The 27,963-nt window shown below is 41.8% G+C and overlaps 1 protein-coding gene across 1 annotated transcript in view; it reads left to right on the forward strand.

Annotated features, from left to right (window-relative positions):
- LOC126176055 (uncharacterized) overlaps nt 1–27,963 on the forward strand; it is a 186,368-nt gene that overhangs the window by 133,509 nt on the left and 24,896 nt on the right. The window lies entirely within an intron of this gene.

Genomic DNA, 27,963 nt, shown 5'->3' on the forward strand with positions numbered 1-27,963 from the left:
TCGAGATCCAATATGAGCTATAATTATCGTATGGCAGCTAAACTTGGTAGATATTCTAATGCTTTAATGTGGAACCTATTTACGTTGAAAAAATTGTTCCAGTTTTTGCCACCAGGTGTAAATCTGGCGCTGTGACTGCAAGAAAGACGTATAGAAATGTATCTGTAAGTAATGGATTAGGAATGGGACGTGGTCATAAAAGGTCAAACAAGTGATAAAAGCATAATGTTGATTTTACGGGATGGGGCAAATAGCAGTGGCCTGTAGAACAGAGTTCCAGTGAACAAAGAGACACATGAGAGGAAAGGAAATACATTTCTAATCTGACGATACCAGACGTTTAAAGTGACCATCATTCATCTCTTGACACTTTTGAGCCCTGGTCAGCAAATTGCTGAAGGCGGATCGAAGCTGGGCTGCTTGAATCGGTGCAATCTCATCCGAAATGTTCCGTTGCAGTTCTTGAAGACTGTGAAGTTTGTTGCGATATACCTTAGGCGTAAGGGCTTCCCATAAAAATTAATCGTACACTGGCAGATCAGGTGACCGGATGGCCAGCTAGGACTGCGATCACATTGACCTCTGCTAACAACTCTGTCAAGTGTGAAGACGTGCAAATGTGCTCGAAGGTTCTACCGGCTGTGTGGGCAGTTGCTCCATCCTGCTGGAAATACGTCACGGTGTGTGTTTATATACATACATTCACGTCTAATCGTATCCATTCGTCCGGGTCACATTTTTTTGCCCCGCCCTGTATTATTAACTGCTGCTTACATATTTCGTTCAGTATGAGCACTGGAGACATTGACGAAATGCTGCATCTGTAAAACGACGTGATAAACAGTAGCTTACAGCAGGTTCGGTAGAATCTGACCAACGTGTTCTTGTATACTGTTCTTCAAATCAGGTTGGGACCGAACGTGTCCTTGGTAAAAGTGTTTTCTTAGATATCCCCAGAGCCAAAAGACATGTGAATTCAGATTAGGTGATCTTGCTGGCCAACTCAAAAAAATAACGCGTCTATGGAATGTTGTGTTAAGCAGGTCCTTCCCTGGGCGATTTGTTATTCAGTCTCGCATGTAAACAGTGATTTCCAAGCAGTTGCGCTCTTTCAAAGCAGGAATGATATGCTGTACAAAAGGTCTCGATAACGTGCAGACGCCACGGTTGGTTTGTGAGATTGAAGGGACCAGACTGTGATGGTCATCGGTCCCCAGACGCCACGGTAAACTTGACATGTTCTCTGGGTGTGTTCTCTTCAAAGAAGAACGGACCGAGAATAAGGATGCTGAAAGCGACCACCATTCATCTCTTGGCACTTGGGCCCTGGTCAGCAAGGTACTTGTGAATCCACACCGCAGTTGCATAAGGCAACTGCGATGGCTTTTCGTGCACGACATGTGATTTAACAGAAAGCCAGATTCAGCAGTTCTGCTTACTGACTGCACCCTGTAGTGCGAAATGAGCCTCGTCACTACACTGAATATTGCCCAGTCACATGTATCAACTTCTGTCCGTGCCAGAATCCGAAGAGAAAATTCAGAACGTTGCCACAGATCATGATGTTGTAATTGTGGCACCGTCCGGATCTCTTAAAGGCACCAGTATAAAATAGATCTCAAACCTTTCCCTACTGTTGACTATGGGACGGACAATTCTCGTCACACTACGCAAGCAGTAGCGCTATGTGCGCATGTACTGCACCGTCAGTTACTGCTTCCTCGTCAATAACTTCCACCATGAGAGGATGCCTGCCTCTTCCAGGTGCCACATCAAGCTCACAACCTCACTCATGTTTCCGAATTTCATTATCATCTTCTATAAATCACATAAGGAAATCAGATCTTTCCGCCAGGTTAGCGGAGAGCGCTAATACGCTGCTTCCTGGACTCGGGTAGGCGCACCGGCCCCGGATCTAGTCCGCCCGGTGGATTACCGACGTCGGTCGGTGTGCCAGCTAGCCTGGATGTGGTTTTAGGTGGTTTTCCACATCCCGCTAGGTGATTACCGTGATTATCCCACGTTCCGCCTCAGTTACGCGACTCGCAGACATCTGAACACGTTTACACTCTTCCATGAATTACACTAGACGCAGACAGAAGGGGTACACTAATTCCCTCCCGGGTGGTACTGGGTGGCGACAGGAAGGGCATACGGCCACCCCTTTACACTAACCTTGCCAAATCAGTTCCTAACAATGCCGACCCTGCGTCAGTGCGGGACATGGCACCAGTGAAAGAAAGAAATCAGGTCTTTCCACAGATCTTCCAGTCGATGATTATCTCTCAATTCAGTACTGTAATTGCTGCTGTTCGCATAAAACAACTTCTCTAACAGTGCACAGTCTCTCTTTTCTATAGCTACACTGTTCATTCACGTTATGACTTGTCAAGTGACAACATGGGTGCCATACCGTAATACGAACAGCGTATAGTGCAATATTTGCAGGTGGTGGCTAAAACAGGAACCATATTTTTCCAGCGTAAGCTGGTTGCGCGTTAACGCATTAGCATAGCTACCAACTTCCGTGGGCATACGATAATTACAACCCACACCTCTGCGAATAGCTGCACTTTAACTATAACTACCTAGCACAAATAACGGTATACTGATTAAAAACTATAATCCTAAACATGAAGATATCAATAACCAAAACAAAAACAACGACCTTCCTTAGGAAAATACTGCATAAGGACCAAGACAGTCATCTGAAACATAATAACATAACAGTGTCTCATTTGCAGTACATAGCATGTGACATAAATTTAAAGAAGATGTAAATAAAAAATTAATACTTATCAACATATAAGTGGCAAGATAAAAAGAACGTTGAAGTGTTAAACGAGAAATGAAATCTAGATGAAATTTTCTAAGTAATGGCGCTACCCACAGTACTATATCGAGCAGGAAGTTAGGCATTAAGAACGCAAGACCTAAGACTACTTTAAGCATCAGAAATGAAGTTCGTCAGATCAGTGAAAGGCTACATAAGAGAATACAAAGTAAGAAGTGTAGAAATATGGAATTTAAAAAGTTGTCCAACGGAAGCGATTTTGGAAAAGCATGTATTGAGTATATCATCTTATAAAATATCTAGATAAACGATGGAATAATATCATTGGAAGAAAGAGTGTGGGAAGGCCAAGCGGATGTCGGAATATGCCATGAAGCCTAATTCTCGGTTGTGAAAAGAAGATTCCTTGCAGAATATGCTCATTGGACACTGTCCAGGACTGGTGGGGTCCATTATTTCTTTGGTAATGCCGTCTTCTCCTAAGTGCCTGCACGCCCGTCACCTTCAGAAATTCATTTAATGCCATGTGTTACGATTTACCATCGCACATTTTCAATCGTGATAACGGGCTGCCGTAACTTCCAGAACTTATTCGGATCAATAGTAGTTGCTGGAGAATCAGTCAGTTCCAGAAGCTGTACGCAGCGTCCATACTTCAAGAAGGTCTTCTTGATTTATGACTGCTGATAACTTAATACAATGACTTAAGAATATATACGTTCAGCACAGCGCAATATTTAAGTCCTAAAGAACTGTGGGAAAACCGGAAAAGAGGTGAATCGAAACGTTTGAGATGTGGTGTTAAAGAATGCTGTAATGTTATTGGACAGATAATGTAACAAATGGGTGGTCCTCTGCAGAATCGGCGAAGAAATGTATGTGTGAAAAACACTGATAGAAGGTTCGCCAGTTTTATAGAGCACATGTTAAGACATCAGGGAATAGCCTCAATAATACAGAGTGGTCCATAGCGCTCAAAAACTCCCACTGAGGACATAAGTTGGGTTACACCATACAAAAATTCGAGAATACTGGGTGCCACTGCTGGTATGTGAAGAACAAATGGGCACAGGAGAGGAAGTCGCGACGGCCGTATCAAACTGATAAGAAGGTGGTGACCAGAAAGAAATACAACAAACAGACGGAATCTAACAGGAGTATGGATTGCTCTTTTGTGCACAACTTGGACCAAGTTCGCATTAGGAAACCACTTACAGTGCTTCCCAGGGAGTAGAAACCAGCACTGCTGCGACGCTAATGACATTGGCAGTGCTTCTCATTATATCTACTATTATAGTTTTCTGATACGCTGGTTTCATTTCCAAACACAGCTGTACACCACGCATTACATTTATGAAACGTTGTTGTCATTTAGAGGCCGAATTTGGATACCTCAGATTTATCTTCTCTTTTGGCATCTGCTACTTACGTCTACGTAGCTAGCTAAATATCTTCAAACCTGGCAGCGAAAGTCAGCTTACATTACCTTTGCTTTCGCTACTCTTCTTACTCGTGCTTTTTCCTGTTTTCTCTCATGCAAGCAAACTAAAGCGAAATCAATGTTTCCAAAGTTAGTTTTGGGCATATTATTGCATTAAACTCTGCGTACTAATTACAAACGTGCAAACAACTTCCGATAAACTACATTTTTAATCTGAGCTGCACTTACAAACATCTTATCCAAGAGTGGAACTAAATTTGTATATATATGTACTATAGGAGTATAGAAGTCGTAATAGATTGTCTATGTAGTTTAAACGTGATAAAAAAACACAACCCATTTTTGCAACACCAACGTGACTATGGACAGTATAAGACATTGTTCAAGGAGAGTAGGGAATCAAAGAAGGAGCATTTTGGATAAAAAAGGAAATAAAAACGGTTTACTGTGAAATAAAAACAAAACAGTACCCGAAATAATAACAGAGTTTTCGAAAGTGCACATCTGCCCGTATTTGTAAAATCAAAATCTGCTGATGGATAACGTTGCATTGTAACATGTTTCCATGCTCATCGATATGACGACCATAAGTGATCGAGACGGTGTTGTTTAAGCTTGTTCCTCCTGAATCCATCCAGTGTCCGAGTGTGCCTAGTGACGGCGCACTGTCCCTTTCAAACGCCTCCAATGCTTTTTACCAGGTACATGGCAGCAGGTACCGCAGGCTGTTTCATTTCCCCCAGGGTGACGGTGTTCACAAGCGTTCTGCGCACCGTTGCAAATGCTGAAAATATTGAAAACAGCTGGACGCAGCAACTAGAGGACGCATTTTTCGTGAGTATAATGTGAAAAACATTCAAATCAGTTGTGATATTGAAAATATTTTATAACCCCTTGATCTAAGTTTCGACGTCTTTAAAAAGTTCTTCTTCAGAAGGCTCAATGATTGCCACCTAAAATTGCTAACGTTATGTACACTGATTAGCCAGAACAGTATGATCATCTTCCTAATAAGCGGTATGTCGACCTTTGGCAGGGATAACAGCGTCGACGCGTCATGGAATGGAAGCAGTGAGGCCTTGATAGGTCGTTGGAGGGATTGGCACCGCATTTGCATACACAAGTTACCTAATTCCCGTCAATTCCGGGGAGAGTGGCTATGAGCTCTGACGCCACATTCAATCAAATCTCAGATATTTTTGATCACTTTTAGATCTGCAGAGTTGGAGGGCCAGCATTAAGTTGGAACTCGCACTGTGTTCCTCGAACCACTCCATCACACTCCTGCCCTTGTGACACGGTCCGTTTACTTGTTGAAAAATGCCATTGCCTTCGGGAAACATGATGGTCAGGAAGGAGTGTACGTTGTCTGCAATCAGTGTACGATATTTCTTGGCCGACATGGTACTTGGCACAGCACAGCACAGGTAGCAAGGAACTGTTCCCGTCTCATCGGCTTGATGAAGGAAGTGTCGGGATTCCGCAGCTGCGCCAACGTCCAGAGCCGATGGTCACGTGCCCATTTCAGTCGTAGTTTCCAATATCGTGGTGTTAACACTGGCACATGCTGCGGAAGCCCATCCTTAGGAGCGTTCCGTGCACTGTGTATTCAGACACAGTTTTACTCTGCCTATCAGTAATCCATATACACCGGTGGAAATGCACGAATAGCCACTAGCAGACAGTAAACGAAAACCAGAACAGCGCTTTCCGACCTTTATGAAAAGAAGAACGTTTTTGCTCGAAGCCGTCGGTCGCTGCTGTGACGTCCAGTTGCTTCTCATTCGCTGCTCTTTCTGCAACAATGATTCCATACAAACTTTAGTAAAACAAAATCATACAACATTATAAAAACACTCTGCAAAAAAGGTACCCTAAATTATTATACGTAAGAAGGGAAGGCGAACAGAGAAACCGTGGAGGGCCAATGAAAAATATTTTGATGCATCACAGGCGCCATACGAGAAACGATTGACTAGAACGAGTCCCAGGAATCCAAAATCTTTTATGAAACAGCACATCACTATGTTGCATGTAGAGGAAGCAATGCATTCTGAGATGTTGTAACGCCTCCGCTCTCGCGTACGTTAACTCTTTAAAGCCTGTACTATGGTAAGTTGACGGGCTTCACCTTATAAGAAAGGATTTTAGTAAATATGTTGACCGCGTGTACTTGAATGGAGGCAAAATCAGACTTACACCCACTCAGTAACAACAATGATACGTCAAGCAAGTCTAAAGTGCAACTACACGTTAGGACGGGCAAGAAACATACACAGTAGATGCTACCAATTGTTCATAATACGGTCGCCAGCCTAATTGGGCATTAACTGAGTTTCTTCCCTGTACAAGAGGAAGTACGTTCAAGCATAACAACACGTAGTAACATTGCATTATATGGTAAATTTTAGAACCAGAAAAATCTACTGAACTAATATTTTCACTTTCTGTGCTAATTTGGACAAGCTATAAATACACAACATTACACTATAATGATTACTACAAACTGCGTTTTGTCTATTGGTCCAACTGAAATCGGGCATAGGTTACCCTAGAAACAGCACTTTTGAAACACACGTACAATGTCAATTTTAAGAAGAGTAAAACACTGATAAATTTAGGTTTTATATTGACTTTAACTTTGCTGGTCAAAGCAGTTCAGTACACTTCAGGATTCAAATGAATAGAAAAGAAAGAAAAGGGGAAGGGGGGGGGGAACCCTGAAACTGTTATGATCAATGTAGTGAAAGTTTGATCATTGAGAGCCTTAAGCATTCTAGATTTCCAATATATGATTTACCAGTCTTTTTTGTCCTATTTCCTGCTCATTTAACTACCGTTATTTTTGTCTCAATTTAAATAAACTTCATTACTAAACCAATTTCAATAGTATCTTCCAACTTGGTCAGACCTATATTATTCGTCCAGTATTTCATTAACAACAAAGTTCTTTAAACATCATTCTAACATGGATAGGTCTGCAGGTAATTATTATTAACATAAACTTTAAATCTTCATCTTGGGATACTCGGATTGCACAACATGTGGAAAGGACCCTGTCTAGGTTAGTTGGGAGGATAATTAATTGATAGGACAGTTCTGGTATAATTTAAGTTATTATTGAACAGTATGTAGTAAAAGTGACACTGGTCCACACGAATACAGTACTGAAAGTTTCAACCTGTTCGTATCGATGAGGCGGTCGGCAGGCGGCGAGATGGCGAGGCACAAAGCACACGTGCAATTACAGCAATGGCTCATGAAATATCGGCACTTTACTTCTTCATGGCGTCGCAATGCTTCTCCATTTAGTGCCTATGGAATATTGCCATGCTGTACAGACGTCGGAAACAGCGCATCCGAGGCTCAACGAAACCACTTTTTCCAGGAGAGCCTCCTCGATCTAGCACGTGTTTCTCAGATCGATGCCCAACTCCGACTACTACTGCTGAGCCCGTTATGCCGTACCGTGCCCGTGTGTATTTTCCCGCGCTCGCCTACCTCCACCTTTTCCTGCTCCCCTACTGATAGGGTATTCACCAAAGGTTTTACATTCCACATATTCTAATACATTGCCTACGTATGGACCAGGCATACAATTACAACTTTCACATCTTACAATATTTCCAACATTAGGTACACTTCCCTTCGATTACAACATTACTTGAAATTTGACATAAATATTAAAATTTACATCGAAAATTGTTTATAGCTTCTTCAACATAATGGCATGAAACAAAAAAGAAATGAAATTCAGAAGAAAAAAATTTATTACATATACAATAGGATAACGTTAGTGTTGTTACACATGCCCCTGTTTCCATTAAATTTCACTAAGTGCAAATTTGATGGGAACACTGAACTTTATATTTATACAGTGGTTCTGAATCTTTGTGTGATTGTCCCATCAAAAAAAAAAAATTTGATACCACAAACTTCCTTTCACTCACTTTACATAAGTCTATAATTTTTTTTTTTTTTTTTTTTACATATCACGAACATTTACCTATCGTTTGCTTTAGTGCCTTTGGCACAGTCCAACCTCCTATCACAACATTATTTAAGTAGCAAACTACTCATCATTGTTCAATTTCTCAGACAAATAGAAACCAAATTTGGAACACAAACACTTATTTACATAAGCAAATACAAATATCTATATACACTATAAAACAATTTGTTACTGCTTGCATTGAATGGCAGTCCATTTCCTTATTTACTAAAAAAAACACACACAATAATATTTAGAAAATTACTACACACATTTGCTGCCTATTATTCAGATTTGGGCAGTCCTTTTTACCTCATATTGTCTCATCTCATGTATCACACTTACAATTCTCCTTTGACTGTTTATCTGCCCTCTTTGGTGTTAGGCAGTCCTTTATATTATGGCTCATACACTGCCCGTTTTCATTTTTGACAGTCCCATCTTTTATCTGGCTGACAGCATTTATCCTTTCTTTTCAGCCCTTTTCCTCCATACCTCTTTACATTTATAGTACAATTGGTAATCTGAAACTCACATAATTACATTAGTACACTGATGTTGGTCTACCTATGTTACAAAGGCTTGTTACATTTGGCATAAATTACCTTCAGCACAATATACAGCATAATTACTGTAAATTGTTTTCTGATTGTACTTAGTTCACTCACTTCTAGGAACATACAGTTTCAGGTCCACAACATTTCTTACACCTAAAGGTCTTTTGGATTTTGGGTAGATCAGGTAGTAAGCATTATCGTGTGGAATGTTCTGTATTATATACGGTCCATTATAAATATATTTAAATTTGGAAATTTCATGGTTCAGTTCACTAGATTTTTCGTGGGTTTTTAAAAGAACATAATCTTCAATTTTAAATTTTGAAACTTACCGATTTTTATCATGTCTTTTAGATCTCGATTCAGCTTTTTGCTTTGCCCTTTTTCTGACTAATTCTTTCTTTTGACTCAACCCCAAGCTTGTACAAGGCGGAAACTCTAGTTTTTCCTCAATTAAACTTTTATTTCTGCTGCCTAACAAAATTTCTTCCGGTGGGAACCCAGTAGATTCATGATGAAAGGTGTTCATGACATTCTCAAAGTCCGATATAAACTTGCCCCCAGGCCCTAAATCATGCCCCTTCCTGTTTTTTCCACAACGCACCTTGGTCGTCTGTGACATTGTCCCAAGATACGTTCCTGACCTGTGAATCATTTATATCTGGCGGCTTTTTCGGTTTTTGGAGTTCAAAGTCTTTACTTACTTGAACTCTTCACAAAATATACACTGATTCGTCAGGTGGCTCTTTCTTTCTTTGTTCAGTCTCAACATCTGGATTTTGTTTTAAAACTTCGTCATCATTAGGTACAATATCGCAATTAGTTGTATCCCCATTTTTTCCTCAGTACCGAGATATCCGTCATCTGAACTATTGTCAGAATCCGACCATTCTGGATCGCTTTCAGGTTCTAACATAAAAGCTTTTCTGAGACAGGCACTAAGTTCTTCCCCTGCATTTTCGTCAGGTTTTAATTTTAACTCAATATCTTCTTTTGACAAAACGGCCTCATTATCAGCTTTATTCACATCTACTGTTAATTCATATTTCGTGTAATCCTCGTGGACTTCAATTACTTTCAGGTAATTACCTGCTCCTTCCTCACGGTGCTTTTCGGTAGCAGCTCGTACTGTTGGCGGATCGTTAACAGAAGTTACTTCCTCGTCAATGCTTAGTATTTCATCCTCCAATTCCTTCCTATCTTTAATCATCGTCCTATCGGCAGCAAGCGTACTCAGCACGGCGCTGTTTACTTTCTCCTCTTCAACTTTGGGCCACGTCACCTTATCGACGTCCCTATTATCTCCTTTTTCACTAATCAACTTCCTTGCCTCATACTCCTTCTTAAAATCCTCCCACTCACATTGCTTGAGGCCCTTGTACAGATCGTCGATCTGCACACACCAATTAGTTACTTCTGCTAGTTCGTTCTCGCCATTTACTTTATTGCTAACACTGCTAACCGCACCTCTCTGTGCATCCACCATTTCATTTACTATTTCCTTTGCCACGGAATTACCTCTCGTAATGTATACACCACTTCTTACGGCAGTGTTCATATCTAATGCTGCCACATTGCTAGCGGCTTCTCTCTGAACAGCTGTTCTGCTAGGCCGGGCCGTTGCCCTCTGATGCTCCACTCGCCTTTTAATAAGTATTGCTCTGCGCGGTGAAGATGGCTCATCGCTCGCACCTGACGCTTGTTTCGCAACAACACGTTGCATCGTTCGACGCCTGTCTCTAACCTGTCTCATAACTTTACTGTCGGTCCGGTAACTTTTCTTAAATCGGGGCCGGTATGTATTGTCCGCTTCCGTTTGGCCCGCAACGTTCGCGGAAATCAGTTTCCCACGTCATTATTATTTTGTGCGGTATACCCTCTACCGCGACCTAGGTAACTTCCTCTTCCTCTACCTCTGCCTCTTCCTCTCTGTATCATTCTGACGCGAATTCCATCGCCGTCATTTCTTTCGTCACTATTACGATTATTTCTGTTGCCTAAATTCTGATAATTGGCACGACTTTCGCGCCAGTGGTCTTCGTCTTCCACCCTTTCGAGAAACGCATGGAAGCTGCGATGATTGCTTCCCACGTATCTCTTTGAATCTTCTGGAAGCTTTTTATATAGCTCCCATATGATTTCAGAATCGGATCTTCTTCCTCTTAAATGCGTCAACTTCCGGTACCAATATTCGCAGAAATCTTTTAAAGAATTCCTGCCCCTGTTATCATGAAGTTTGGCCATGATAAACTCGCGCCACAAATGATCCTGTTTTTGTTCGGACCAATATTCTTCCGTAAACTTTTGCTTAAATTCTTCGAACGCCATTCGTTTGGTATTCAAATTAATTCTCCAGCGCTTAGCGTCACCTGCTAAGGCGCTAATTACTTCGTTTATCTTTTCCTGATCAGACAAGTGTTCAGGAAATATCCTCTCGCAATTTTTAATGAAATCTAACAGATGCCATCCGTTATGTTTCTTGGCGGGATCGAAGCGTTCCTCACCTTCCAATAGCTTCGTAAGTGGTGTGCCCTTATAGACAACAGCAGGCCTATCTTTGATTTTACTCTCAAGATCGAAAATTTTGCCTTGAATTTTGGAAGTATTTTGTTCATATTTTTGTACACATCCGGTCACTTTTTCGCCTAAATCTCTTTCAGTGTCAGAAACTGCCTTTTTCAACTGTGATATTCCGTGTTGACATTCGTTTACGATCTCAGTTTTAAGACCGAACATTTTTTCGACTACTTTTGTCTCAACCAGAGGCTCTACTTTCTCTTGGATGTTGAGAATTTCAACATCAAACCTACTGTTAAGGTTGTCAATTTCCCCTTGCGTGTTATCCATATTTTTGTTAATTGTGTCTATTTCAAACTTCATAGTATTTACCACAGATCTTAAATTACCCACTTTTTGTTCTACTTGTTCTATTTGTTTACTAATTTTAATTCCTTGCTCTTCGACCTGTGCTTTAACCTGACCAACTTGTACTTTAAGCTGCTCGTCAACGTGTGTTTTAAGCTGATCATTCTGTGTTTTGAGCTCGTCAACATGTGTTTTAAGCTGATCATTCTGTCCTGCAATTTGTTTGGTTAATTGTTCAAATAAATCGTTCATGCTTAAAATTTTCACACTGCTTAGCTCTACGGAATCGGTATGTTCCGATCCTACTTCAAAAGTTCCTTTCGTTTCTTTCTTTATCTGTGGAGAATCAAACATGTCAGTGGATTCGTTTACGTACCCACTATCGTCTACAAAGTCATCCCCTACTTCTTGTTTTATCCCTTGCTGTGTTCGAGACAATCTCGACATTTCAATCTGTTCGTTAACATGTTCGTGATACTGTATATACGCCAATTGCCTTTCGCTAACGCCATCTGTTATCTGGCCGTGTAAACTCCTGCTATTGCCATGCGCCTCTTCCATTACGCTCGGCACATCTACTCTGTCTACTTTCCTCTCCATACTGAATGCAAATTACACCACACTACCGTACTTGACGTTCACTGCTATTTATTTTACTGAATAATATTGCAATTCGTGCCACTAAACATCCACTGCTCGGTATTCATATTAATTTGTGACTGACAACAACTGGATGTCCTGTCACCGGGAAGCCACTTGTAACGTCTCCGCTCTCACATACGTTAACTCTTTAAAGCCTGTACTATGGTAAGTTGACGGGTTTCACCTTATAAGAAAGGATTTTAGTAAATATGTTGACCGCGTGTACCTGAATGGAGGCAAAATCAGACTTACACCCACTCAGTAACAACAATGATACGTCAAGCAAGTCTAAAGTGCAACTACACGTTAGGACGGGCAAGAAACATACACAGTAGATGCTACCAATTGTTCATAATACGGTCGCCAGCCTAATTAGGCATTAACTGAGTTTCTTCCCTGTACAAGAGGAAGTACGTTCAAGCATAACAACACGTAGTAACATTGCATTATATGGTAAATTTTAGAACCAGAAAAATCTACTGAACTAATATTTTCACTTTCTGTGCTAATTTGGACAAGCTATAAATACACAACATTACACTATAATGATTACTACAAACTGCGTTTTGTCTATTGGTCCAACTGAAATCGGGCATAGGTTACCCTAGAAACAGCACTTTTGAAACACACGTACAATGTCAATTTTAAGAAGAGTAAAACACTGATAAATTTAGGTTTTATATTGACTTTAACTTTGCTGGTCAAAGCAGTTCAGTACACTTCAGGATTCAAATGAATAGAAAAGAAAGAAAAGGGGAAGGGGGGGGGGAACCCTGAAACTGTTATGATCAATGTAGTGAAAGTTTGATCATTGAGAGCCTTAAGCATTCTAGATTTCCAATATATGATTTACCAGTCTTTTTTGTCCTATTTCCTGCTCATTTAACTACCGTTATTTTTGTCTCAATTTAAATAAACTTCATTACTAAACCAATTTCAATAGTATCTTCCAACTTGGTCAGACCTATATTATTCGTCCAGTATTTCATTAACAACAAAGTTCTTTAAACATCATTCTAACATAGATAGGTCTGCAGGTAATTATTATTAACATAAACTTTAAATCTTCATCTTGGGATACTCGGATTGCACAACATGTGGAAAGGACCCTGTCTAGGTTAGTTGGGAGGATAATTAATTGATAGGACAGTTCTGGTAAAATTTAAGTTATTATTGAACAGTATGTAGTAAAAGTGACACTGGTCCACACGAATACAGTACTGAAAGTTTCAACCTGTTCGTATCGATGAGGCGGTCGGCAGGCGGCGAGATGGCGAGGCACAAAGCACACGTGCAATTACAGCAATGGCTCATGAAATATCGGCACTTTACTTCTTCATGGCGTCGCAATGCTTCTCCATTTAGTGCCTATGGAATATTGCCATGCTGTACAGACGTCGGAAACAGCGCATCCGAGGCTCAACGAAACCACTTTTTCCAGGAGAGCCTCCTCGATCTAGCACATGTTTCTCAGATCGATGCCCAACTCCGACTACTACTGCTGAGCCCGTTATGCCGTACCGTGCCCGTGTGTATTTTCCCGCGCTCGCCTACCTCCACCTTTTCCTGCTCCCCTACAGATAGGGTATTCACCAAAGGTTTTACATTCCACATATTCTAATACATTGCCTACGTATGGACCAGGCATACAATTACAACTTTCACATCTTACAATATTTCCAACATTAGGTACACTTCCCTTCGATTACAACATTACTTGAAATTTGACATAAATATTAAAATTTACATCGAAAATTGTTTATAGCTTCTTCAACATAATGGCATGAAACAAAAAAGAAATGAAATCTGAACATCGATTATACTAATTTATTGAAATTCAGAAGAAAAAAATTTATTACATATACAATAGGATAACGTTAGTGTTGTTACAATGTGCCGTTTGCCATGGTGTAGGGGTAACCGCTGGCTGATGACATGAGGGTCACTAGCTCGAATCCCACTTTCAGAAAGTATTGTGTGACATTTGGTATTCATAGAAGCTTCTGGGGCCTCTAGATCGATCTACGTACAAATAAGAGCGCCCTCTGCTGAGGTCTATACTCTTGTACGTGGTTAGTGAATGTGCTTTCAGTGTAAACCGCTATCTCTTTTAAATATCTCGTTATCGTAACTGGTACTCTATTCCACATTGTACGTGATAATATAATTTTGGTTATATGAAAAATTGATATCAATCGTCTAATGTGTTACTGAGTTTCCACGATAAAGCACATGGTGATTCAGATTGGTTTCTTCGTGACACTGGAGGTCGTACGTGTTGGTGTAGTAGTAAATCAATATGTATCAATCGTTTTAAAGACAGTACTATAAAAGAGGGAATCACTAGGAGCTTCAGTAGAATCCATTTAGTGTTTCTGATTGTTTACCGTGAAGCGATTCTTTCTTCATTTCATTTTTTGAACGTCATGTAGTTCCAAGTCATTTCGTCTGTCCATTACGTGAGAGTGTACTGTCCGTGATTCATGTAACAATAACTGTACGCGTATCATTCATGTGCGTATAAAATGTAGTTAAATATTGTGTATTTAGATGGGCTCTGTGTAAGTGATGTATTGGACATGTAATGTGATATTCACAGTGGAAACATCGAATAATTTTGGGACCTTATCCTGACGTGCATAATGAGGTAAATATACGTGATTCTGTCAACCTGTCTGTTTCCTGCAATTAGTCCTTACAAAACTCTGCATTTACATGATTTTACTATTCTCGACCGTTTTTTCCGTAGTTTTTCGAGAACATAGTATTTTGATTATTAATGCTCCAGTTTATCCCCAAAGTTTGAGAATATGATAGGAAGAACATAGCGTTGGTTTGTAAGCATACAGACAAAGAGTGATTTATTCCACCTGAACGGTTCCGTTTCCGCACGGCCACAACCCGCTACACCAGCTAGTGCGAATTGAGGAGGACGCGATGCGAAGATTAGAGAACTGGGGGTACACAGAAGCGGTACTTCTAGTGTCTCCAAGGCCGTTGATTGCAGGTGGCACGAGGGTCTCCTCTACAAACTCTTTGTATTGGGGGTACCAACGTCACATGTCAGACTCGTCGCGTCTTACCTGCGTGACCGGACCTTTAATGACCGTGCTGTAGAAGGCACTTCTATTGCTAAGTCAATGAAAGCGGAAGTGCCGCAGGGGTCTTTCCTCGGCTCCCTGCTGTACTCCCCGTATACCGCTGACGTCCCTAAGACCGAGCGTGCACCGTTAGCGCTGTATGCGGGGGCATCGCACTGTACGCCCGCTTCATGAAAATCGACGCCTTGCACCGCAGTCTGCATACACCACGCTACATCCCAGGGGCATGGGCCAAAAAGTGGTAAGGTCGTCATAAGTACGCGTCTTATAGTGCCATTGGACCCTCAGCCATTGTGGCTCATGCGTTGTCACAACCATGGTCTCGCAGAGTTACCTCGGGGTAACCCTGGAAAGGAGCCACACTTGAAAACCACACTTTCGAGAGGTTCAGGGTAAGGCGCTTTACCCCATCTCAGCCCACAGTCGAATCTTCCACCACACTCTGGTGTTACGCTATATCTAGCGCTGATGCGACCTGCGTAACATCTCATGCATCCACGTTACTGACAAGAAAAAAATACAGAAGAATGGGAAAGAACATTAAGCACCTACTAGATGACGGCCAGTTTGGCTTTCGGTAAGTAAAAGGCGCCAGAAAGGCGCGTGATCAATTTTGCAAGACTTAGCAAAAATCAAGACAAGTTCATAGGATTTTGCGACCTAGAAAAAGCCTTCGACTATGTAAAACTTTGCAAGACATTCGAAATTCTGAGATAAATAGGAGTAAGTTATAGAGAAAGATGGGCTACGTACAGAGACCAGCAAGGACCAATAAAGGAAGAGCAAGAATAAAGTTCTCGGATCAAAAATATGTAAAACAGGAATGCTGTCTTTGGAATTAAAATTCACGGTGAAAGGATGTCGACGATGAGATTCGCTTATAAAGAGTTACTATTATCAGTGAAAGTTAAGAATGGAATGAACAGTTAATGAGTACAGAATATGAACTAAGAGTACACCCAAGGAAGACGAAATTAATGATGAGTAGCAGAAAAGAGAAAAGCGATAATAGTAGCATCAAAATTGGTGACCACCAAATAGACAAAGTTTAGGAATTCTGACACTTTGAACCAAAATAACACATGACGGACGAAGCAAGGAACACACAAAAACCTGACTAGCACAGGCAGAACCAAAATTAATCTACTAGCACTTGACTTAATATGAGGAACACATTCCTGATACGGGACGTTTGGACCACAGCATTATTCGGTAGTGAATCATGGACTGTGGGAAAGCAGACAAAAAGGAGGCAATCGATGCATTTGAGGTGCCGTGCTATTTAAGGATGCTGATAATTAGGTGGACTGATAAGGTAAGGAATAAGGAAGTTCTCCGCATAATCAACAAAGGAAGTATTCGGTGTAAAACACAGACAAGAAGAAAGGACGAGACTGAAGGACATGAGGTAAGACATCAGCGAATAATTTCAGTGGCCAGGTTACCTTCCATTAGGAACGTGGGTGCACTCAACGACTGTAATATGACTTTCAAATGATAGAGCACAGCAATCAGTCGTACTTTTCTTCTAAGTTTTATTCGGCAAATCTAAATTCCTGCTAGAGCCTAGCCATTATCAATGCGCCATTTCATAGTGTCAATGCATGTTCTAGCCGAAATCTAGATTTTCTGAATAGAACTTGCAAAAAAAGGACGACTGATTTCAATGGTACCAGACGCAGCTGTAGAGGGTAAAAACTGTAGGGCACGTCAGATACTGGAATACATACAATGAATAACTGAGGAAGTAGGGTGCAAAGGCTAGTCTCAAATGCGGAGGGTTCACAGAAGAGGAATTCATGTCGCGTCACAACACATAAATCTAAGATAGATAATGACTCAAAAAAAAGTGCATGAAGAGTATGGAAGGTGTTTGGAGAAGTGTAAATGCCTATTATATTTAGTTTATCTGATTTCCTTTCACTTTATATTACATAAATTGTGGAAACTTCACCTCTTTTTATGTTTGTTGGTATTCTTATTAAACTGCAAAATTACTTTGGGAGTGATGTAATTGCTACTGCAGAGGTAGTATTATATCAGTTACGTTATGACAAGGAAAAGACTGTCACAGTTTTTTCAGAGGGTCATTTGGAGTAAAGGACGAATGTGAGGAAAATTCCAAACTGGAACGTAGCTCATCTTCTCCTTCGTAGCGGTTATTTTTATGAATCCTTTTTATTGCACCATATCGTTCAGGCTAGCATAGTTGACAGATAGTTTTCCCACTCTAATACACAGTGAACAAATATCATCATTCTTTGATGTCCTCTTCATCTAGTCTGCCTACAAAAGAAGTGAAGCACATAGAAAACCTGTTAGGATATCAATTTAAGTTCGTACATATGTACATCAAGGGCAGCTATGTAAATGATAAGGGCTGCAGTTCACTGTGACAGGCAGAACAGCCCTCAGAGTGCTTTACTGCAGTTCGTGTAAGGTACAGAAGGAACATATACGGCATCAGACGTTGAGTGATCACTGTGTAGGACACGAAGATACCGTTTGTACGTGTGAGGCAGATTTTCCAGGACTTGACAGAATCTCTGATAGATCTCATTGTGGATCTCCATTTTGCCGGTTGTTCCAATCGGGCAAAATCAGGACCCGTGTGGATTTCAGACGTGGCCCAGTGTTGGACTGCATGGGACCGTGAGGGCATGCCTACTCTTCGTCAAGATTCTGGTCGACAATATCTGATCTTTATAAGTGACGACAACCATATTGTGCACCAGGCAAATCATAACCCCTCTACGTCTGTGCCTGTTGACTGAAGACAGCATGGACCCCCCTGCAGTACACTGTGCCATGTGCACCATTGGTCGGAGACTAGCAACAGCCAGAGTAGGAAATTTCCGTCCCACGCGTAGCCTGTCGTTAGCACCACAAAACAGATGGCTGCATTTGAAATGATGCCGAGTCCGGACAGCATCGACTGCTGTTGAATGCGTCGTGTTCTGTTCAGCAATGTGTTCTGCACTACCTCGTATGAATACTGTCAGCGAATACGGTGGCGAGTTGGTAGCAGGTACAGTTCTTCCATTGTTTTGAAGGTACACAGCGGGTTTGCTCCTGGCGTAGTGACGAGCCATTGGCTGTGATTCCAGGTCACGGCTGGTATTTACTGAAGGAACACCTATGGCACAACGGTGCGTCACGGACACCCTATCACGTGACAATTTCGGGATGCAATTTTTCGCAGGAGAATGCTCGTCGACACGTATAACGTAGTCTACGAATTGTCTGTGTGATGTTGGGGTACTCCCGTGGCCAGAAAGACTTCCAGATTGTCCCCGACAGAACACGTGTGGGACCACCTCGGACGTCATTTCCGTCCCAGTGCCAATATCCACGATACTGGATACCAGTTACAATACTTGTGAGTCAGTGTGCCTCAGGAGAGGATGCCGAAATAGTGCATTCATCCAGTTCATACTGCGAAGCTATTTGTAAACTACACTCGATATTGTGTTCTCTCCAAAACCGTGAAAAATCACCGTTTCCTCCTTCACTTCCGGGTACCAAGTTTTTTTTTTTTTCGGGCGGTGTATATTCATCGTGATTGCAATTCATTTCAGGACTCTGACAATTTAGAGCGTTACATCTTTACACTACCAAACAGCTATATGCAGATATGCGTTCCCTCCTTCGTTCTGTGTACTTCACCTTTTTTGTCAGGCAGTGTGTTTTTACCGCGATAATAATTTTTTTCATGTCTTTGACAGTTTCGAGGATCATATTGCCACCAAGAATAACTCCGAAAGTATGCTAGGATCTGAAAACCTTGTGGGACAAAGTTGCATGGCACAACGAGGGCCATAATATGACGTTGGTGTTTTGTTGCTAGGTGGAGTCGCTTCAGAGATATGAACTTTGTTTTTTTAAAGGATGCTATAGTATGGTACTTAGTTTCTGATAGAGGCTATCGATATGAATCCAATGATGTGTTACAGTAAGGTCTTTGAACAACAACGAATGTCACAAAGGTAGCATTAACGTCCTTTTACAGAAGGTGTTCGAAGTGAAGACCATTGGTATCGATGCAGCGCTGCGATCTTCTTATCATCGATTGAATGTTATTGCTTATCACACCAGCACTCATCGAAGCACGTGTTCTGACAATGCTGTCTTCCAAATCTTCAGGTGTAGTTGGAATGTCTTTATAAACAATGTCTTTTACGAATCCCCACAAGATAAAATCCGGAGGCGTCAAGTCTGGCGAACGAGGAGGCCACGCCACATCTCCTCCGCGTCCAATCCATCGATTTGGGAATTGTCTCTGCAACTCATTTCTAGCCATCAGCGAAAAATGTGCCGGACACCCATCGGGTTGATACCACATTCTGTTCCTTGTTCCTAAAGGTATTTCTTCCAATAACAGACCTAAAGTTTCTCGCAGGAATGTGGTGTACTCCCTACCATTCAGATTTCCTTCGATGAAATATGAGCCTACAATTCTTTCCTCCAGAATTCCACACCATACATTCACCGACCACGGTTTTTGGTGTGCAACTCGCTGCAACCAACATGGATTTTCAGTTGCCCAATAATGCATGTTATGCAAATTAACATTTCCGTGGCTGGAGAATGTAGCCTCGTCAGTAAATAAAATCAAATTAATAAATGTGTCATCCCTCTGAATCTGAAGTTGAGCCCATCGATAGAATTCAATGCGACGCATACAATCCGTACCAGTTAATTCTTGGTGGATATTGGTATGGTAAGGATGATACTTATGGCGATGCAGAACACGAACAACAATACTCTGGCTCATGCCAGATCCCGTTGCAATTTGACGCGAACTAACACAAGGATCTGGAACCACAGTAGCGAGAGTACCAATTTCCGTTTCCTCGTTAGTAACTTTCCTTTGCCAGATATATTTCCGATGCGTTAAAGATCCAGCTATTCTCAGTTTATCATGCACATATTTAAATGTACGACGTTTACGGTGAGTACGTTGAGGATATCTTTCGGCGTATACGTCTCTAGCTCTCACTGAATTTCGTTGGCATTCTTCGTAAATAAGAATCATATCGACTTGTTCTTCGAAGGAATACATCATTCACATTCACCTGATGTAACGATACTAGTCTTACCGTTCCTATTAGTGTTGTATTGCGAATCCGTCGAATGATGTTTACATGCCAATGGCACGTGAGATGGATACGGCATATTCGACGAATGTTTACTATTTCCACGATGTACGAGAGAGAATTGTCAGAGCATGTGCTTCGATAAGTGCCGAAGTGATAAGTAATACCACACAATCCATGAATTGATACCAACGGTCATTACTTCGAACACCTTCTGTAAATGGACGTTCATGCCACGTTTATCTTCGTTGACCTTCAAAGGCCTTACTGTTACTCATCATTGGATTCGTCTCGATAGCCTTTGTCAGAAAATAAGTACCAAACAACAGCATCCCATTTTAAAAAGCAAAGTTGATACGTTTACTGTTACAACAGCTCAATGTTCGTTTCCGGATACAGCGTCATCCAGACGAACAAAAGTTCCATGCATGCAACGCGCCATGGCTGCAGAGCGGCCATTATTATGGTACGTGGAACTATCACCTACGATATCGTGGGACCTACGGTAATAATGATAGACATCATGACAACTGTAGCCTGCGTGAATATTATTAGGGACCGCTTGTATACTTTCGCGTTTGATGTATTCCCCGAAGGATAACCGCCCGTCTCTCAAGATCAAAATCGTGCTGCCGTGGCGTGAGGAGCATGGTAGTGAACTGAAGTTGATGTTTTGGCCACATATTTGTCTAATCTGAAGCCGACGTGATATGGGACGCTATTTGGCGTCCGATCTATGCACAGAAACTAGCGGCCAGTGATTTAAGGGAATTTCGTGACCTGTGCGTAGAAATCTGGTTTCACATACGTCCGGAAACGTACCAAGGATTTGTCGAATTCGTGTCACGAAGATTCTCAGCTGCACTGTATTCCAAAGACGGACAAATGTGCTGTTAAGTAGACTGTCATAATGTTTTGATAAAGCAGTGGAAGAACCGCTTGAGAAACATCAACAACTGAAACGAGTGCCGCAAAAGTAAATCGCATTAAATTAAAAAAAAAAAAATCTTCTGTACAAACGAGTAGCATTTCAGGGCTCTCTTTTTTTCTTGCGTTTAGTCGTGGTCATTAGGTGAAGAATATTCTACCAGCAACACTTTACTGGCACAAAGTTGAAAACGCAAGAAACACAATTTTTCAACTCCTGATACCTATTCCTTGGCATAATTCGAATCTCCACATACAAGAGTGATCAGGAGAAGCACGTTTTAGACTGTCTTAGCTTGATGGAAAACAAGTTTTAAGCTACGTGGCAAAAATTGTTCGAGCAAAAGGTTGAATTATGTCGTCGTTGGTCTATGGAACAGTCGTAACACGGCACATGCTGTGACACTCAAGTTGCTTGAATAAGTTTTTTCATTTCTTGTGCCACGGCCATAAATTTATTAAAAGACAATTCCACTGTCCACTGCGGCCGTCATACAATCAGTGCTATTTATATCACACGATCAGTTGATTGCAGAATTGTGCCATGTTCAAGTGCTATTCATATCGTCTTAATTTTACACCTTCGCCCTGCGTGGTCCTACAGAAACGTGCACCTGACACGTAAAAAGCAGTAATGTTATTTCGAATCACTGTCGAGTATGGAACGTTGTTCTCCCTTGCGTCTACTACGACGGCCGTTACATCTTAAAATAAACCCGCCCGGGTAGCTACGCGTGTTAACGCGACAGCTTCAGAAACGGGGAGATAGCTGGCCCCGGATCAAATCCGCCCACCTGACAACGAGGTGTTGGTGGGCCGGCCAGTCTGGATGTGGTCTTCGCGGTAGCTGAATATCGGACTGATTCCCATATTCGGCATCAGGTACATGCTAGGAAAACATTTAGTACACTTTCTCACACTTGCACACACGAAAAAAGAAAAAAATGAAATGATCGTATGGCATTGTTCGTCGGAGAAGTTCGGCCGCCATGTGCAAGTCTTATTGCAGTCGACGCCACACTGGGCGACTTGCGAACCGGTGATGAGGATGAAATGATTATGAGAACAACACAACACCCAGTCCACGATCGGAGACAATACCAAACCCGGACGGGAATCGAACCCGGGCCCGCTGCATGGGTGGCAAGCACATTACCACTCAGCTAAGCAGGCGAACTTGCACACAGAATTTACTCTATACACACAGACATTCGGGAGGTGGAGAGGGAGGGAGGGAGGACAGCAGACTGATGACAGATCTCCTTAAACATTTACTCAACATGAACATCTTAAAATGACAAGCGCACATTTATATACATCCATAGAGGGTAATTAAATTGCTAACACGGGAGCAGCAATTTAAAGTGGCACAGGGTAGAAATCAACTAATTGTGTTTTGAATCGCGGTAACTGAACACTCAGGTGACAAAAGTCATGACCTCCTAATGTCGTATCGGACCTCCACTTTCCAAGCGTAGTGCAGCGACTCGACGTGGCAAGGAATCGACAAGTCGCCAGAAGTACCCTGCAGAAACACTGAGCCTTCTGCCTCTATAGACGTCCATAATCGCCAAAGTGTTGTCGGTACAGGATTTTGTGCACGAACTGACGTCCCGATTATGTCCCATAATTGTTCGGTGGGATTCATGGGGTGGCAAAATCATTTCCAGAATCTTCTTCTAAACAATAGCGAGCAATTGTGTCCCGGAACATAGTGCATTGTCATCCAAATAAATGCAATCTTTGTTTTGGAACATCAGGTCCATTAAGGGGCACCGGAAAGGCTCAAAATCATGAAAAGTTCAATTTTTACTTTTTTGCGTTTTCTGAATCTGCAGATCTTTTAATAGATATATAATTTATTCAATTCCGAAGACTACAACTATTTTTAAATTTTTTTTGAAATGTGTTCTACATGGGCGTGACCTACTGTGGCGCTGTTAAACTGCTGTCAAATGGTGTTATTATTAACGTCCGTGTTCATCAGGTACATTTTAGTGATGTGAGATAAAGTATGTGTTGTGGCTAACCTGTGATGGTTCAATATATATCGCTGGTGTGATTGTCGATTGTTTCATGTTTATTTACTCTGTCGTTATCTCGAAAATATTCGTAATTAATTCTGTTTCTTGAGTCTCTGTTTTCTTGAAGTATAATAATGAGTAAAAGTAAAGTTGCTGTTGCGACTATCAATGATGGCAACATTGTAAGGTGCAAGGTATTTAGAAATATGGGAATGAAGATAGGTTCTAACATGGTACGAGCGATGCTTGCTTTAGACGAGGAACGCCTTCGGGCTGCAGACAGGGCTGTAAAGAGTCTAGAAATACAAGCAAGAGTAAACAGGAGGAGGAACAAGAGGAAGCTGGAGGAGGAGTTTGCAGAGGATGAAGATAATCCATCCTATGGACCTGGAATGCACTAAAAAGTAAATACAATCTTTGTCGCTCGATTCCCAAAACTTTTATTTTCTCATACTAATTACATGTTTTCTAAGGATCTTCCAAACATATTTGTTTCAAACTTTCACTAAATGTTACACAGTACCTTCTGCATAATTTAACACAGCCTTTTTCCAAAAAACTCTATATTTTTGAATATATAAATAAAAAATTGCAAAAAATGTTGTGAATTTTCATTACAATTGAAAAAAAATCATCTTTAATAACTGAACTAAAATTTTGTAAAACCCCTGTGTTAAGTTGTAGCCCATATTCTAATAAATAATCTGTAAAAAGTTCAACTTCCTACCTCAAATACTTTGTGAGGAAAGATGTAATTTATAAGTGTTATTTTAACATTGCAAGTATAGGGCGTTCCGGAGCCCCTTAATGACTGAAAATCGTCTCGAAGTAGCCGAACATAACCATTTCAGTCAATGATCGGTTGAATGAATGTATGTCGTGTGACTAGGGCCTCCCGTCCGGTAGACCGTTCGCCGGGTGCAAGTCTTTCTATTTAAGTCCGCTTCGGCGACTTGCGCGTCGATGGGGATGAAATGATGACGAATAGGACAACACAACACCCACTCCCTGAGAGGAGAAAATCTCCGACCCAGCCGAGAATCGAACCCGAGCCCTTAGGATTGACATTCTGTCGCGCTGACCACTCAGCTACCGGGGCCGAACATGATCGGTTCATTTCATGTAAACACAGCCCACACCGTTACGGAGCCGCCACCAGCTGGCACAGTGCATTGTTGAGAACTTGGGTCCATGGCATAGTGCGTCTGCGCCACATTCGAACTGTATCATCACAGCTTATCGATTCCAACAACTGAAATCCTGACTCACCTGACCAGGCCATGGCTGTCCAGTCGTCTAGCGTCCAACATACGTCGTCACGAGCCCAGGAGAGACGATGCAGGCGACTTGCTGTTAGCAAAGGCACTCGCTGCAGTCGTCTGCTACATAAGCCTATTAAGGCCAGATTTCACCGGACTGCCGGCCGGTGTGGCCGAGCGGTTCTAGGCGTTTCAGTCTGGAACCGCGCGACCGCTGCGGTCGCAGGTTCGAATCCTGCCTCGGGCATGGATGTGTGTGATGTCCTTAGGTCAGTTAGGTTCAAGTAGTTGACCTCATTTGTTAAGTCCCATAGTGCGCAGAGCCATTTCAACCATTTTCGCCGGGCTGTCATAACGGATACGTTCGTCGTGCGCCCCACATTGTTTCCTGCGGTTCTTTCGCGCAGTACTGTTTGTCTGCTACCACTGACACCTATACGCAAAAGTCGCTGGTCTTGGTCGTTAAGTGAAGGCTGTCGGCCACCGCGTTGTCAGTGTTGAGAGGTAACGCCTAAAATTTGGTAGTCTCGGCACACTCTAGACAATGTGGATCTCGGAATATTGAATTCCCTAACGATTTCCGAAATGGAATGTCCCATGCGTCTACAACCAACTATCATTCCACGATCGGTGTCTGTTAATTTGCGTCGTGCGGCCATAGCCACGTCGGAAAGCTTTTCACATGAACCGCCTGAGTATAAATAACAGCTCCGGCAATTCATTACCGTTTCGTACTTTGTGCACGCGATATCACTGCCATCCCACGACTTTTGTCAGCTCAATGTATTTGTGTTTCACACTGACTGAGTGATCTGGAGGATGCTTGTGGTGAAAAACCTTTCCGTGCAGGTGATGTCCCACTGGAACTTAAATACTTACGTTCAAACGACAATTTTGTCACCGACGACCTTGACGTTATGGAAGCGGATAGTGAGACATGTATGAATGTTTCCCATTAAAAGCAAGGGCTTCGACCTCGAGGCTCAACCCGACACGAATTTTTAACCAACGCACATGCCGCTACAAAGTCAAACATTAAGTCTTAATTTGTGTAATCATTGTAAACTGTAACGTATGCCCCATACGCTACGGCAACACTTTGATTTCTAGATCTTTTCTATAGCAACATAATAATACTTCCACCCATGATGCAAGGACCTTAACATTGCAGTCAGAAGAAAATCAGGAGAATATGCTAACCTGCCTGAATCTCGTCGCATACTTTTAGAATGAATGAAAAGAGTCAGAAACGTGCAAAGTGTTCCGGCAAATACACTGGAGTCAGTCATTCACCATGCTTCAGTAAAACAGAAACATTATTCCAACTTCAGAGTATCATTGAGAGGATCAGACCTTGGTGGCGAAGATTCCTTGAACAACTGGGACAGTAGCTGTTACCTACATGCCTGGTGTCTTTGTAATGAACAGTCATAGGGGTCAGTAGATTTTTTTTGTTCGCGAAGTGTTCCTAGAGAAAGGTAAATACACACACACACACACACAAGCGCGCGTGCGAGGAGAAAAAGAGAGAGAGGGATATAGAGATCAAATATTCACTTCATGAATAACTTGACAGCTGCTAACAGACACCTAACTTTGTTAGTTGTTTAAGATATTATACAATCCGTCTCCGCGCCATACTGCGCATTTGTTCATCTCTTTCGTAGACATTCACGCTGACATCACTGCTTGGACAGTTTCTGGTTTCTGTTCCATTCAAGAGAACAATTAACATATTTAAACGACCGTGGAGGATCTACGTTCAGCGTGGTAGATTGCTTACGCAGATAGATTCAGTATTGCATTGGAACGATTAGTTATCATATTGGCCATACAGATAATGTGATGAAATTGCCTGTACAGTCAGTAACGTGCTCTGCGCTTACTTATTTTGTGTAAGCCATATTAAAATGAAGGAAAATCGTCAAGTAATTTACGAGAGCTGTCTTTCTTTTTTTCATGCCAACCTCTGGTCGGCCGCGAAACGTAAAACACAGTGACAATCAAAAATGTTTTATTTGCGGCATTTGGCTATATCTTCCAACAATTTGTTCTCTATATAGTCGCCGTTCCGAGTTAGACATTTGTCGTAGCGTTGTACCGGCTTTCCAATACCCTCGTCATAGAAGGCAGCTGCTTAGGCTTTCCGACAATAACCTGCCCTAGTCTGCAGCTCGTTTGCCGTGCCGAACTGACGTCCTCATAGCCAGCGGAGATGAAATTGTGGGTGATCAGGCACTTCCCATCGAGTACGTTGCAGGAGAGCCTTTGTTGCAATTGAAGTGAGTTTCTACAACGTTGCCGCACTTTGCTGTCACGCATAACAATTACGACATTTGGGCTACATAAATTGAGGCGAAACCCTTGAGCGAATGACAGCACACACTTCACACTTCATAGTACACTCTACTGTTCTAGCTACATTTATTTGCGCCGGCCGCGGTGGCCGAGCGGTTCTAGGCACTTCAGTCTGGAACCGCGCGACCGCTACGGTCGCAGGTTCGAATTCTTCTTCGGGCATGGATGTGTGTGATGTCCTTAGGTTAGTTAGGTTTAAGTAGTTCTAAGTTCTAGGGGACTGATGACCTCAGATGTTAAGTTCCATAGTGCTCAGAGCAATTTGAACCATTTTTTGAAGATTTATTCGCTCACCGTGCGCTCAAAACTGAAATGCTTGATCGGATTTTCACTGTAGCTTTAATTTCATGACCGCTCGGACTCCCTGCGACCCTCGTATTATTCGCATAATGACAATCTGATGTCGCAAGTGCCTTTTCTCTACACTGGTTTCAAGTTGTGTCTTCTTCTAAACTACTGATAGCTGTTAACAATGAATATGATGACTGAGATAAACTGAAGTGGAAGATGCATTCGACAAGGGAAGACCATACCCAATGGGCCACAGATTTTGCTTATCTCGCGCACGATTGTAGTTTATATTTACATGTAATAAATGTTCATCTAGTGCGATTTGCATTTCGAACGTTTTAAGAAAACGAAGTTCAATGTTTTAGGAGGTTGTTGAATTCCTTACGAGTAGCCCTATGTTCGAATCTCGTCATTTTTTTTTTCCTTCCTCTTCAAGGGCAATGGTTCGACGAATCACGATTACGTAGTGGTGCATAATAATAATAATAATAATATTAGCAGTAGTAGTAGTAATAATAATAACAAGCATCATTATGATACAACAGTTGTGAGGTTTAAACGAGATAAAATAAGAAACGTGATTAAATAAACATTTATGCATCAATACTTTCATCTGC

The sequence above is a fragment of the Schistocerca cancellata genome, chromosome 3 (genome assembly GCF_023864275.1).
Source record: "Schistocerca cancellata isolate TAMUIC-IGC-003103 chromosome 3, iqSchCanc2.1, whole genome shotgun sequence".
Taxonomy (NCBI): domain Eukaryota; kingdom Metazoa; phylum Arthropoda; class Insecta; order Orthoptera; family Acrididae; genus Schistocerca; species Schistocerca cancellata.